General features: G+C 39.2%; 1 long non-coding RNA gene across 11 annotated transcripts in view; it reads right to left on the bottom strand.

Annotated features, from left to right (window-relative positions):
- Window positions 1-407: 407 nt before the first annotated feature.
- LOC121073548 overlaps window positions 408-15315 on the bottom strand; it is a 131550-nt gene continuing 116642 nt past the window's right edge. For 9 of the 11 annotated variants that reach the window (XR_005821793.1, XR_005821796.1, XR_005821791.1 and 6 more), the window contains 2 exons: window positions 10930-11095; window positions 3139-5371 (listed from right to left, as the gene is read on the bottom strand). This is a non-coding gene — a long non-coding RNA (uncharacterized LOC121073548). Of the gene's footprint in view, window positions 953-1863; window positions 5372-10929; window positions 11096-15315 lie in introns of those variants that run through there. The other 2 variants (XR_005821795.1, XR_005821782.1) reach the window with 2 other exon arrangements.

Below are 15315 nucleotides of genomic sequence, written 5' to 3' on the forward strand. Positions count from 1 at the left end.
TCTCCTTCCTTGGCATCGCCCCCTGTGAAACACCGGCACAGCATGGTGAGAACAAGGCAGGCAGGCACAACCAAGCACTCCAGCCTCACTGCGGGCAGCTGTACTACCCATGAGCCTGGGCTGGAGGAGCTGGGCTGTGCTACAGCCCAAACCTGGCCACTGCGGGTTCCAGCACTATAGAAGACAGTGGCATTTGGGTGCAATCAGGGTCTATGGGCTGTGCTCGGAGGCCATGCAAGCACATCCTGGGTGTTGCTGGCAGACACCCCTCTCTGCCAAGAAGAGGCATGCCTGCCTTGATGGCAGTGCAGTGGTACCAAAGGACTGGCTGACAGTTGTAAGCAGGCACGCTCCTGGAGCTTATGCACGTGGTTAAATGGCCTTTTTCAGTGTTGTCTACTCCAACAGTGCAACTCTTGTTTTGCAGTATGTTGTGTCATAGTGAATCTGTATCAACACTGACTGGTGTACCAGCTATGGTTTTACTGCATTTTTGGATCCTCTCCCAGTATAAATCCCCCTTGTAATTTGCTCTTTCAGTGGACCTCCCAGTTAACTATTTCTGTGTTCAAGGCTTTTGTCTTCTCCAGAGTGGCTCCAGAGGAACAGCCCCACAGCGGGCACCTCATGGTACCTATGCACTGTAGCAGCACAGATTTTTGCAAGTGTGGCAGGTAGCACAGACTTTTGCTAGAGTTACCCAGCTTCTCTAAAAACATTTACATTTGTTTTAGTCTTTTAGCCAATGGAGTCAAAATTTTCATGCTGGGCATCCATTTTTAGAGAATAAGGAGGTTTGCACATGTTAAAACAAAACTCAAAAACTTACCTGCCTTGTGGAAGAAGTGTAAGGTTCCACACATACTTGCAGCAGAGATCTAAAATTTGTAAATGGTGGCCTTGATGGCAGGGAGCTGGTTGATGTTTATGTTGTATATATGTGTACTTTCTCCTGGGCAGAGAAGGGGAACAAACAACTGAAATCCTGGCCTCACAGAAAATTCTGTGCCCACTGCTTTTCGCTTAGTCTGTTATAACCAAATGCACAGGCTTTGTTCTAGCAAGAAATACTCAGCCTCTCTTCATTTAATGCTGTTGTTGGACTAAAAAACAATGTTTAAGCAGACACATTATAAAATTGCATGCTACGTAGCTCATGATCATGTGCTTTCCTCACACCTACTGAGTCTGCACAACAGAACAGTGCATGACCTCAAAAAAAAACACAAACCAAACCAAACCAACCAACCAAAACAACCCCACCCCCCCCCAAAAAAAAAAAAAAAAGCTGACTTGAATTTAAAAAAAACACAACACTTTCCATAACAATTCCAGCCCAGGCTACTAATGTTTTGGTACAACCTTTTTCTGTATACAACTCTGGAAAATATTTGGCACCACAGAGTTGTTCTTCCAAGTTTCTATTGCTGTTCCCATTAGCTGTAATGACACCTACTGCTAAGGACAAACCTGATTAACTGCAGGCTTGCACACTGCTAAATATAGGCACATGTTTTTGCATTTACTGTAGATCCCAGTGAAGAGAACGCTATGGATTTTTTTGGCCCTTTGTTTTAATGGGATTGCCAGGATGACTAGAATCTGAAAACTCACAGCTCATTACCAAGAATGAAATGCTGACCCAGACAGAGACGGAAGATTTTAAAATGACTTCAGAGACAAGATCTAAAAGGCTGTTGTAGAATGTGGAGAGTACTTTCCCTCTTTTCACCTCTTTCTCCAGTACAGAACGTTTGCTATGTATTTACTGAATGTAAAACTAAGCTAGAAATTTCCAGGCAGTTTTGCATCTTGGAGAGGAGCAGGATGTTTTAAGCTACACACAGTGCAATCACTACTCACGCTCATCTAAGATGTTTATGCTGCAGCTGTGAGTCTGAATTTTCAGCAGAAGAGTTCAGGATCTGCAACGCATGTCCTGGAGCCCTTGAACATGGCCAGCATGGTAAGTATCCTTACAGCAGTTTTAAATTAAGAGATCCTCTTTAAACAGCAAGAAGAAAAGAGAAGATTAAAACCAGCCTCAGTATTGCCTATTCTCCTACGTTTTTCAGACACGTAGTAATTTTTCCTCGTCTACCAACTGCATTTATTCCTATGAACAAGAGTCAAATAACATTCCTAGCCATTTATTAAAGGTATTAACAAATGGCCCTGTTTTGAAGTGTTGAGTGACCTCAAAAACCTTCCGAGTCCAGATATGTGTGATATTTTTGGATGAGAGAAGTAATAAAATACCCAGTTTTGCTGCTGAATGTAACATCAGGGTTTTTTTTTTTTTTCTCACCATGGATGTCTGAGCTTGCCTACGTATAGGTATGAGGGTAATGCTTTTTATGTGAGCAAGGCTTTCTTTTGTATAGCATGTGAGATAGGAATAAAGGATTACAACTAACTTAAATTTTCATTCCTCTTTACAGTAATCAGATGCTGTATAATCAAAATATACACAAATGGCTCTACATAACCAGCTTGATACCCCTGATCTTAAGGTAACCTTAAGTTTTACATGATTTGTATTTCCTGATACATTTTGCACGTGGAAGAATGATTTCAGTGCCTACAACTGAAACCAGCACCTTGTTGCTATATCCCCTTTTCTTCCAGAGATTTTTTTTTTTGGGTGTGTAAGACTATAGTTTGTATTCTCAAAACATCTTTATTGGATCTAATATTTTCTGTCCATGGTTTTCCAGGTGCAATTTGTTCCTTTTAGATAGTCAATGAATTCTCTTTTGGGACCATTTCAATGTCATGAAATGAGACTGCCTATGAGCAGCTGAGGGTAAAAAATCAATGTCTGTTTTTTTTTTTTTTTAATCTGGTCCTTGATTTTCATTGTTATAGCTTTTTATTTGTAATACAAAGCTGATCTGTTGAAGAGTGTTGTGTGAGTTAATCTGCTATTATTTGTGAAACATTGGAAGATTCCTGGGAGGGAGGGAGGGTTGAACAAGAACAGTGCTCTGCTAGTAAAATTTCTTGGACTCAAACTAAGATGTCAAGGAAACACGAACATCTTGAATGCAAGTTCACAGCATTTTTGGAATCATTTCCCACGATAACTTCATTCCACTGAAATGAACCAGAAACGAAACAGATTAAGGACAGACAAACTTTGGAATAAGCAAAATTTCTTTAATTCATTTTTTTCCCAATAGTTTAAAAAAGATCATTATTTTGCAGGCAGTTATTAAAAACAAAGCAAGACATGAAAATTAGAGCTATTAGGGACAGGGCAACAACAATTGTATGTAGACTTACTGTGCTGGTCACAGAAGTCTACTTCAGCCCTTGAATTTCTGTGAATTAAGACACTGATGTTATGCTGCTTATCAGGGAAGGCAGTAGGTTGTATAGTTATCTCCTGATTGGGGCAAAATCACTACCCTGAAACCACACAACCTACTACCTCATCCTGTTAAGAGCATCAAGTGGATCTTCTGAAGAATACTAGCATTTCATCATTTGCAAGTAAGATTTCCTGAACACCTTCTATCCCACGTGTATCTTAGTCTTAAAAAGACCATAATTATGTCCTGTCAACCCTTCCTCTGTGTTCTTCCTGGAAGTTCATCAGAATTGGTCGGGTGACTCCACAGACAGAAGAACTGCAGTGGAAAGCACATGCCCTCCCAAGTTAGCATTATGTAATATAAAAGTAAGTTAAATCAGTGTTCAATAACTGATTTTAAAAATCTCTTTACTTAGGATTTTGCTAAAGTTAGTTAAGAGACTTAGGGTCTTTTTACTTAGCATTTACTGGTTCCAGGGCAGAACATGAGCAACTGGAAGACATCCTCTTTGTTTTATTATCCAAGTCATCACTTAGTTTGTCAAACAGCGTATGCAAAGTGGATTTAAATAACTTCTCAATCAAAATTGGCATTTTCCATTGAGTATAAACACAAATGCCACAAAGTAATGAAGAAATGGGTCAGCTTTTTCCAAACAGCCACTCTCAAGAGCATGCTGGCAGTTGGAGAAAGCTGAGCATGAGCAAACCCATAGTAGACTGGGTTGTACCTCTGTGCCCTGTCACTTACACACCTCCTCTGAGAAGATGACAAAAAGGAAATTACTTTTGAATCTAAATGGCAGATCCAGGAATTTAAACAATATAAGGACGTTTGTGTTCTTTCATAACCCTGCTATAAGAACCAAATTCAACGTGTAGTCAGAGCCAGAGAATGTTACAATTGAAATATATTTACTTTGCCTTTTGAAGACATATCCAGCGATGATATCACAGCCACTTCAGGAAAGACAGTAGATTGTATAGTTATCTGACAGGCAGGGCATAACCCTAAAACTATACAACCTACTACCTCACCCCAAAGGACAGTCAGACTCTGATCAGACGAAAGACAAACTATATTCCCAGACAGCTGGATGACTTGGTGACAACCTAGAAGACAGAAAACTCTGGAGATAAATATTAACAGCGTACAGTCTGAAACAGTTTGCTACATACCAGCTGACATTTTGCTTAATGAGCTCTAGTTTCACATTTGAAATGTTTAATAGATTTGCAACTTGTGAAGTCATGTCAGTGACAAGACACACAAGGGGAAAGAGGATACAGCATTCATTTTTAATAAATGCACTTTTGTACTTCCAGCTCTGACATGACTGCATCTTATCAAACCAGTTTTGTCACTTTAAGAAAGGCATTGCAATGACTTAGAAAGTGGATGCTGATTTAGAGGGATTGTTTAACACTGCCTTCTAGATATTCCTCTATTACCCTAATGGGGAACAGCTGAGTTTCTCTGACTGACTTTCCCAAGTTCTGCATGGGTAAATCCATAAGACTGAATCAAGAATTTGTCCAGACTGTGAGAAAATGTTAAGGCTTACTTAAGCAACATGCTACTCCTCAAAGGACAGTAACCCAGCTCTGAATCAATGGCCAAACTAAACATACACTACTGTACTACACAGACTTTAGTTAACATGACTAGCAAAATTGCCACTATAGTATAATCTACTTTAATCTCACAACTATGCTAGAGTTTGAGCAGCTTGTTATTGCCTGCCGTCTGGTTTGATGTACCACAACACATCCCATTGAGGGAAAATCCAAAGAAGTGAAAAGAACCGTTATACCAGTCCATATTGTAATATAAATACTGCTTTAATAAATAAGCAGACTTTCAAAGCAAATACCCCAACTTCACAAGCTAACTTAGTCTTTGTTAACGGTAAGCTAAAGAAAGCAATAAATAATACACACAGAAACTAAAGCCATGCTTCACTATGAAGCAGATCTCACCCCAAAGGAGGCAGTTCACGTTTCAGGGCAACTGAAGTGATCTTTCACTGCTCTTAGCATAATCGATATGGGAACCTAAAAAGAGAGCAGCAAGAGAAAATGCATGTATCAACTTCATTTCTGTGCATACTAAAATAATTATAAGGTGAGTGACAGCAAGTGAAAAAGCAGAGAGCAGCTTCTCTGTACATTTTCTCAAAGACAACCATGCACAGCACCAGCTTTCTCTTTCACTTGTTACTACCCCAATCATACCACAGCCCGGGGGCACCCCCAATTTGAAAGAGACAGGCAAGAGACAAAGCACAGTGAAAAAAAGAAAAGGTATTTTTTTTAGATTGACTCAAATGTTAAGAGCACTGCAGAGACAGGCAGAGGTATTAGCTACTTCACCTTCAAGGAACAAGAGAATGCAAATGCCTAACCAAATTAGAGAGCAATGTGTTAATCTATAAAAAGCAATGTTACACTGACAACTTCAAAGATCACTTCACTGTAGTGGACTGTGACCACACGTAGAAAGAGGTTACTGATTGCTCCAAGCTGTACATGTTGCATATTTGTGGCACAAAACAGGAACGGTGCAACCTTGACTTCTCTGAGACCACTGCATGAGAGGGAATACTGTACAACCCCAGATTTTGCAACTTATAACATCGATGCCCTTGCAGGCCAAAGCAAATATTCATTAAAATATTCTTTGTATGTTATATAAAAAAGTGTAGCTGGAGAGATTTCAGCATCTCTTTAGCATAAACTGGTAACAACTAGTAACAAAGCTTTCTCTAACCTCAATTGACGATAGTCATTTGGAAACCTCTGCAGCAGAAAGCATGACAGTTTTCTCTATACACTTAAGTGTTTTAAATACCTGCATTTTCTGAGTGCCAGCTTTTGGGTAAAGTCAATTACTCTCTGAATAATCACTTGAAAAATAATAAAAAAAACTCCCCTGTGCCTGTTTTTTGTTTAAAAACAAGCATCTTCTTTATGTGCACAGCCAGAGATCTCAGTATTTTTCCTAGGAGCCTAGAATTTGTATTGGAGCCTTTTCTAAAATTCTGTGCAGAAGTTGGTAAATTTTAGAAACGCTGGGTGTGTACCTGTGTACTATGCAGTCACCTCACAGAAAGGGCTTTAGTTTAAAACAAACCCTATGCTTATATAAATATAAACCAGCACATAATAATTGGAGGAAAGCTGTGTACTGTGTGATTTACTTCAAAGTGAGACTTTTGGATAAGCATTTGTTTTAGAGTGAAAGAAGAAAAACAGCGTAATACTTCAGTGTAACTGCTCTTTATGCTGGATGGTCCAGTGAAAACAGTTCAAAGAACTAATTTCTGGCATTAAAAATGATGTGTTTACAGCATTGAAAAGCTCAGCCTACCCCACAGACCCAAACACTTCCAACCACCAGAAATTTCAGATGAAGATCCTTGCAGCTGATTCCAGTGACTCCAAGAGACAGACGTGAAAATACAGACCCAAACAATGGTAAAATTTTGGAAAACCTGATATGTTTTAATGATTTATACTGCCTGTCTATCTTTCACTCATGGGTGCAATGTCAGTTGGGAGATTGAAAAATGTTCATCCTTTTGAAAAAATTGTGAGCTTTTAAGAAACATTTCAAAAAAATTCACTTATCTTCTAGTGAATGCAGCTAAGCTTTTGATAATGATGTTTAAGATTCTTCTCCATACCTGAAGTTCTGACATAATGTTGCCTTAATGTATATTCTTCCACAAAAAAGGGAATAATTTGTTACTTCATAGATACTGAGATAATTATTTGTAAAGTAATATAAACCTTGTGTAGTTCTATTTTCTGTAAGATCAGTTATTATGGGCATTAGTAGTTTAAAGTATTCATTAGCAAACAAAAATGGAAAAGAATGTGCTTTATCCAACATTTAAAATTAATTATTCTCCTGCTCTCACAAGCTGCTCATTAACTTATTTTAATTGACTAGATCACCAAACAAGGATGAACTTTAAAATACCTAATGAAAGAAAAGTGCATGTTCACTTTCTTTCTATGAAGAAGACATGCATACAAAATAACTATCTGGCAAGAGTTATGTTTCTAGTTTAACAACTGCTTAATACTAGGAAAAATATGACATTTCCATATTCTAACTCTCACTGCTCAGTGAAAAATGTCTTGGAGCAGATGTTAATAAATATCTCAGCAGTCACTTTTAAAAAGGCACAGAGCCAACTCTGCTATTTTTATGATGTAATAGGAAAGATGACAGTTTTAGAGTTGGCTTGTTATATAATTAAAAGCCATAATAATTAACAGACTTTTAGGACAACACAGAACAAGCATTCTGCAATTTCAGAGCACCTTCCACCCCAAAACTCAGAACGATTTACAAATGCAAAACTTCACTAGGATCCCGGGGGGGAGGTAAATGCCCCAGGTGTGTGCTTGAGGAAGTGCACGTTGACTGCACTGGGGAAATGCACGGCTCAAAGGCAAGCCACAAGGTAGGGACATTCCCCAGCAAGGTTAAGGGTCTGGATGCAGGCCAGATCAGCGCTTTCCTGCTTGCTTCCATAGAACGAATATCTTCTGGCTTCCAAAGTGGTGTAGCCACCACTCTGTTCCTGCAGACTATTTGTTCACTATTATAGATGTCACAAACTTTTGCTGTTAAGAGTGGTTGTGGGGTAGATGGCTGAGGTTCTGCTGTGGTAGATGCTGAGACCAATGGTTGTGGGGTAGATGGCTGAGGTTCTGCTGTGGTAGATGCTGAGACCAAGGGAATCTTTCTGACTGAATCCAATAGACTCTGTGCAGGAAATTAAGCTGACACATCATCATGTCAGCTAGGGCTGTGACAGAGCAGTACCATCGCAGGTAACTTTTCTGAAGATTTCAGACAGAAACCAACAGGTGGAGGGAAGGATACAGTTTCCTAGGATCCACATATGACGAACTTCACACACAGTATTTCCAAATGCATTTTTAAGTAAATATAACATACATAATGCTTTCATATTGCTTGCATCCTTCAAGAAGTATTTTACAAACACAGATTCTGAGAATCTGTGACTCCTTGGAAATATGATGTATATGGTAATTTAACTCATTACTGAAATAAAGTTGCTTCTAAGATGGCAAACAACAGCTCTTTCACTGATTTTGAAACTTTACTGTAATTTAATAATCACAGAATCATAGACTCATAGAATGGTTTGGGTTAGAAGGGACCTTAAAGATCACCCAGTTCCAACCCTGCTGCCATGGGCAGGGATGCCACCCAGCAGATGAGGTTGCCCAGGGTCTCATCCAACCTCTGTTGCTGGAGGCCCCAGAGCTGGCTGCGGCACTCCAGGTGGGGCCTCACAAGGCAGAGCACAGGGGGACAATCCCCTCCCTCAACCTGCTGCTGGCTGCCCCTCTGTTGCTGCAGCGCAGGGTGCAGTTGGCCTTCTGGGCTGCAAGCACGCACTGCTGGCTCATGCCGAGCTTTTGGTCCACCAGAACCCTCAAGTCCTCTCGGCAGGGCTGCTCTCAATGAGTTCTTCTCCCAGTCTGTCCTCATGTCTGGGATTGCCCCTACCCAGGTGCAGCACCTTGCACTTGGCCTTGCTGAACCTCATTAGGTTCATGTGGGCCCACTTCTCAAGCTTGTCCAGGTCCCTTTGGATGGCATCCCTTCCTTCTCTTGTATTGACTGCACCACTCAGCTTGGTGTCACCTGCAAACTTGCTGAGGTGACTCAATCCCACTGTCTATGTTGTTGATAAAGATATTCACAGAATCACAGAATATTCAACAGTATCAGTCCCAGGACAGACCCCTGAGGGACACAGCTTGTCACCAGCCTTCACCTGGACACAGAGCCATTGTCCTTAATAAATTAAGACAGATTCTGCTGGAACTTCAGACAGGCACAATAGGAAATACTCAAAGCATCAAGTCTCTACAGCCTCCTTCTACATTCAGTTGTTTTTTTAAAATTTGTTTCAGTTAGGCCCTGCTCTCTGTAGTTCTCTGTACAAGCGTTTGTCTTTCTCAGCTGGCTACAGAAGAACATTAGCCTCCATACACTAAGTTCTTAATATCCGTAACTAGGCATTAGTATAGCGAAGCTATGACTACGAGACCAAACTTAGCTTTCTCTACCTTTTTGAGAATATCCAAATGGGTGATCAGCTCTGGTTATGATGGTTGTTCAGTAGTGAGGTTACTTGGTACTACAGTGTACAAGTGCGCTCTTCTGGTTTCTACAAACCCTGTTCACAGTTTTGCTCTGGAACAATCTCTTTGAAATCATCAGAAGACTTTTTAAAAGAAAAAATACTCAGTGGGCTTGGGGAGCAATTCATACACTGTTGAAATCAACAGTATGCTTTCACATGATCTCAGTGGCTTTGAAAATAGTCCTGATGATCCACTACAGCACAGATTATAAAAGCACAGATATTGAAGGTAACATTTCTGGATCCTCAGAAAACGTTCACATCATAATAGAATTTAGGAGCAACTGACTGCTTGTATTGAGTAGAAATTCCATTAAAATCAGTTATGTAATTGTTGTCCACCTTTGTTTACCTTCATTAATACACAGAACAGTATAGGTACTGTAATATGGTTCTATCTATTACATAATTTTACAAAGTCACAGAAACCATTGTCTTTATCAAACTCTTTGGAAATATTTGGCAAAAAGGAGCAGTCATGAAATGAAACAGAACTCTGTGGCTACATGTCTCTGAGCTCTGTAGTAACTTACTAGGTTCCTAAAATCTTGAACACTTTATGTATGGAAAAAAATGGCAACAGCATGTAAAAAAATACAAATGTAAATAATTCCATCTGACACATTGTATCTACTACAGACCTGCACAAGAGATTCCTTACTCTTACCTGGACCCTTCCTAAATTCAATGAAATTCCTCCATAGAAATGAATGCTCATGTAACATGTTTCAGAAAAGGTTTACAACACTGTACAAAAATGGGACATGCTTAGTAATTGCTACTGTAATATACTGAATGGGTGTATAGGAATCTGGCTAGCACTAAAGACAAGGAGCTGGTGCTGGGTGTACATCACAGGAGTTCTGCACCTTCACAGACATCTTCTATACATGTTTAAAATGCATTTCATAGCGTTAGTGCTGTAAAACGTCTTGAATGTTAAAAAGATGCTTCAAGGGGGAATGTAGTAGGAAAAAGACAGTTTTCCATCAAAATAACACCTTATTTTTCTAGGATGTTTGATCTTTTCTTCTGTTTATGCAAACTGAAGCACCTAGACTGCCATATATTTTACTTTTCTATAGCATTTATTTCTGAGTTTTGCTTATATAATACTCCAAATGCTAAAAAACTATATAAGTTAGTATTCATGAGACTGATGAAAACTCTCAGCATTTCTCAAAGCTTCCACAAAAAAAGAAATTAAACCAGGGCTAATCACCAGCTACTTTGTACGTTGCACTTGTATTCTTCAGCAAATAAAAATTTAAGGAGATACTTTTTTTTTTTAATATATAAAATAAACTCCATAAGGAAAGCAGAACTGTTTAGTGTATTACGAGCTATTTGCTTTGTACAACTTAAATATTTACCCTTGATGTTTTCCTAGCATAATCTTTCTGTCTGCTCACTTACCAGCCGATTTGCTGTGCTAGCTCTGGTGGGCTTTCTGCCCAGCCTAAGATGGCTGCCAGGCGTGACACGGACAGCTGCAGGAGCAGCAGCAGCAGCAGGAACTCACGGTTACCAGATCCCAATGCCCAGAAATCAGGGTGAGGCCAGCAGCCAGGGGAGATGAAACCTGTGTAGAAAGGGCAAATCCACCAAGGGCAAGTGAGACACGTCTTATGAAAAACAAATGTTACAGGTATTCTTCACCTCTTAGCAGGCATAAAAGCAGAAAAGCAAGGGAGGATTATCTGGGAGATGAGTATCTGCAGTAAGAGGAGGTGAAGCTGTGACAAATTAGGGATTGCTTCTTGTTAAGAAAAGAGCTAAGAAAGCATGTCCGTTTTATTTTCTCGTCAGAGATGGCTAAGAATAAAAGGTGCAAATAACACCTTTCTTACAGTAAGCATTTCCTAAACATTCATAATGAATCTCCGTGCTCTATATCAGATTGAATTCATGCAGATGGCACAAAAATGAAATATTAATTACTCCCCTTCCCCCAAATATTCGCTTATTTCAGGATGTTGAATATTGGACCTTTTTTTTTGAAAGAGCTGAACTCCCATAAGTCAGCTGACATCACCTGGATTTACTTAACATCTTTGAATATAAAATCTGATACTTAAACTGAGCACCCTTATCTTTGATTTTACATGTAATACCCAGTTCTTCAAAAATGCATCTTTCCCACTTCCCCTTGAGCCCTGTGAAAATAAAAAATCCAACAGGGCACAATCACTGATGCAGGGAACAGTCAGGATCAGCATTTTCCAACCCATCTTGCTACATACTTGGCCATCCCACAAGCAACTATTTGAATAATGTTTCCAAGCATTTTCTGATGGAAAACAAAAAAAAAAAAAAAAACAACCAAAAAACAAAAACAAACGCTCACTACATAGAGAATCTTAAATAAGCTATATGCTTTTAAGACAACCAGACTTGGCTTTTTTAATAGTTGCAATTCACATAGTGACACACCTAACCTATGTGCTACCACTGATAGGAAGCTTTATTAATTGCAGTCCCATACATAAGTTAGGTAAATAACATCAACCAGAGTCACAAGAAATTGTCAAAACAATATTAACTTGATGTCCTCTTGAAAACCGCCATCCCCGATCTCAACCTGCAAATTCCTTTCTTGGGAAAGCTCAATTTTCACTGTCAGAAGGATTTATATGCTTGGAATTATTTTCCTTTTTAAAACATGCAATAAACCAGTACATGCAAGTTCTGTCTTAATTAAGCATCAAGAGTGAATGTCAGACAGAATATGTTCTAAGCCTCAACAAAACTAAAATTCATTTTACAGAAATGCAGCTGCACTAATAACTCTGGTTGGTAGAAAAAATGTCTTTTGCTTTTTGCCCCACAACACTTCCATTTTAAATTTTAGCCCTTAGTGAGATCAGGCAGCTGACAAGTAGGACTGAGAAAGTTAGTAGACTGGGACCCAGGACTAGATCAGTCATCTGAATAACCCAGCACTGTGTGAATTTAGCCTAAAATTCTATATTTACATCAATGCACACTTACAGTTACTATCAGCACAAACACAATAAAGTTACTTGACTGCTAATAAAGAGTAAATTTTGTATTATGGCAGACAAACAAAATCTGTTCCATTTGCCATGATTACTTTAGACCTGTAGCATTTGGAATTATGAGTAGCATTATGTGAAAAACTGGCATATAATCAACAACTTATGTATTATGTTTTAAAACACTGTTAAAAGTTTAAAATTAATTTCCAGCTCAGAACAGTGTTCTGAGGTCTTGACTGTATGTTGGCTTGAGCCATTGGGCTTGGTTCAACCCAACAGTCACGAAGCCAAAGCCTGGAAGTTTACATACATTAACACAGAGAAAATACTTGTGCAGTCTGCAACTCTGGTTCACATCCTGCCTTTCATCCCCTTCCTCTGCCTTCCTTTTGGAGCCTGAAGTGTGCCCTACATGTTTCATGTCTACAGCTCCCAGGGACCTCAATGAATTTACCGCTAACACCACTGGTAACTACTGAGACGCATTTTTCCTTTTAGCTACTGTTTTTCTTTGGTTACCAGCAGATGACCTCTATGTACAGTAACAGCTTTGTTACTCTTTGATATTGTGACAAGTTGCGTTATGATTAAAAAAAGGTACACAGGTGGGTTTTGTCATGACTCTTCTGTTTCTGCTCTGATCCATTATTTTCCACTCAGAGTACTCCAAGCTGTGGGTATGACAAAGCAAAGAAGGCTTACATGTACTCTCACTGCACAACTTAATGAGATTACCGGTCTCATTAGCCATCCAACAAGAAGACTAGTCCATGACCCAGATCAGGTTTACATAATACAAGCCTTCAAAAAGTGAGGGAGAAATCACCAAAAAATGCTGTTCATTACCAGGGCACAATTTCACCATCACTCTCATGCTGCAGCACTCATTCAGAGGCCATGAGACCAGGTGTGCCACACTGTGACGGCCTGCAGCACCACTACCTTCAAGCACGGGCAGGATGAGGCTGAGTGCCAGGGAGGCAGCTCTTGCAGATGTGTGTGCTGAGAGAGCCGAAGAGGTGCACAGTGTTCGGAGTGCCCTGGGGTAGCGCGGCAGACACCAATATGGCACTTGTTTGCACGAGCGCTCTTCATGAATTGCAGGCAAGGAGCTCGGATAGCCAGACACACAGCGCTCACTGTTTTCAGCTCCCTCTGTGCAATCTTTTGTTTTCTCAGGTGACTGGGGCTCTCAACAGATTTACTCCTGTCTAAGTCTTTTTACTTGAGACTAAAGCTTTCACTAGTTAAACACTCATTAATGGACTCAAACCACGGCTTCAGGTGGTGGAGAGTAAGCAGATCTTTGCCAGCGTTCAATGATGTGTTAGATCCTTTGTGTCCATTATTCATGATGCTGTTGCTACAGGCTCGAATTTTACATAAACGAAAGTCACAAGAGAAATGTTACGATAAGCAACTGTGAAGAGTACAGGAAAAGAACACCACATCAGCTGGTATTAAAGACACAGTTTAGTATTACATTTTCTGATTTTGAAGCCTCTTAGGAGCAGAAATATTAAACATTTTCTCTGAAGAGTGACAAGCTAAAACCTAAAATCTTGAAGATGGTCTTTAAAATCAATTTCTTTATGCCCTCTGCACAACTCAATTCAAATTCCCCAAATATGAAAAATGCATAATCTCACAAATTCATGTACCTTGCATTCCTTTTAGCAACTTTTTAAGAACTAAAATTGTATCCTAGCTATCATGTAAGCTATTGTCCTGCATCTGCACTGGGACACCGGAAGATTTCAGAATTAAAAACCTGTTGGGCAAGTAGTATATTATACCTTCTGTGAAGTTAGAAACATGCTCACTGACAGTATCAACCCACCAATACAGCAAGCAGACTTGAGGCCACTGTCTACAAACACATCAATTCCCCTCCCTTTATCAACATAGAAGATAGAGTCATATGAAAATACCTGCCTTCCTATCTCACAGCTTTTGTAGCAAATACATGGGACAGTAATTCAACATCTTCCTGTTGGAGAAATGACTTTGAAACAAGCTTCAGGCTCAGAATCCATGACATGTAAATTAACATATACTTCATAAGATATATCTTGTGAAAGTAGGTCATGTGTTTAAGGCATTTCTAGACTGTTTCTTGATGGAAATATTCTAAATATATTATTGTGTTTATAGAACAATATTTTAATTATTTATCACATTTCATTCTCTAAGAACAGAAAAGGAATTGGATTTCTAATAGTCCTCATAAGGTAATAAGTCTAAGTACTTCTTTGTAACCTTTTATAAATTTATATGACATACGTTCAATCCCTAAGAGAACAGCATATTTGAAGCACAACACAAAAAAGTTGATGGAGTAGAAAAGGCTGATGTGTGAAGACCACACACTGCACATGTACAGATTCTGACTAAACGATATCATTAAAATTTCAAATGTTGGGATTCATGGAATTTCCTCAAACTGGTGCCGTGTATCTGTTCACCTAGTTATGAACAAGTCATTACAGGAGCAAAGTTAAAGAAAAAAATTAAAAAGGAGAAAGAGAGAAAGCAAGAAAGAAATAGAGTCTACGTGTTTGTAATGTGAATTGAGTTTTCAGGCCAGAACGTATATCAAGACAATCTAAAAAAAACAAACACAACAACAACAACAACAACAACAACAGGAAGGAAATTCAAATCGGCACTACTATCAATATATCCACTAGGTGTCACAAAATAATCATACAACCAGATGAAAAGCAATTATACGTAAAATGCGTCAGTGTACTACATCAATGAAGTGCTACTTTGAAATGAAATCTGTTATAAGAGCAGATGC

This window comes from Cygnus olor, chromosome 1 (assembly GCF_009769625.2).
Source record: "Cygnus olor isolate bCygOlo1 chromosome 1, bCygOlo1.pri.v2, whole genome shotgun sequence".
NCBI lineage: Eukaryota > Metazoa > Chordata > Aves > Anseriformes > Anatidae > Cygnus > Cygnus olor.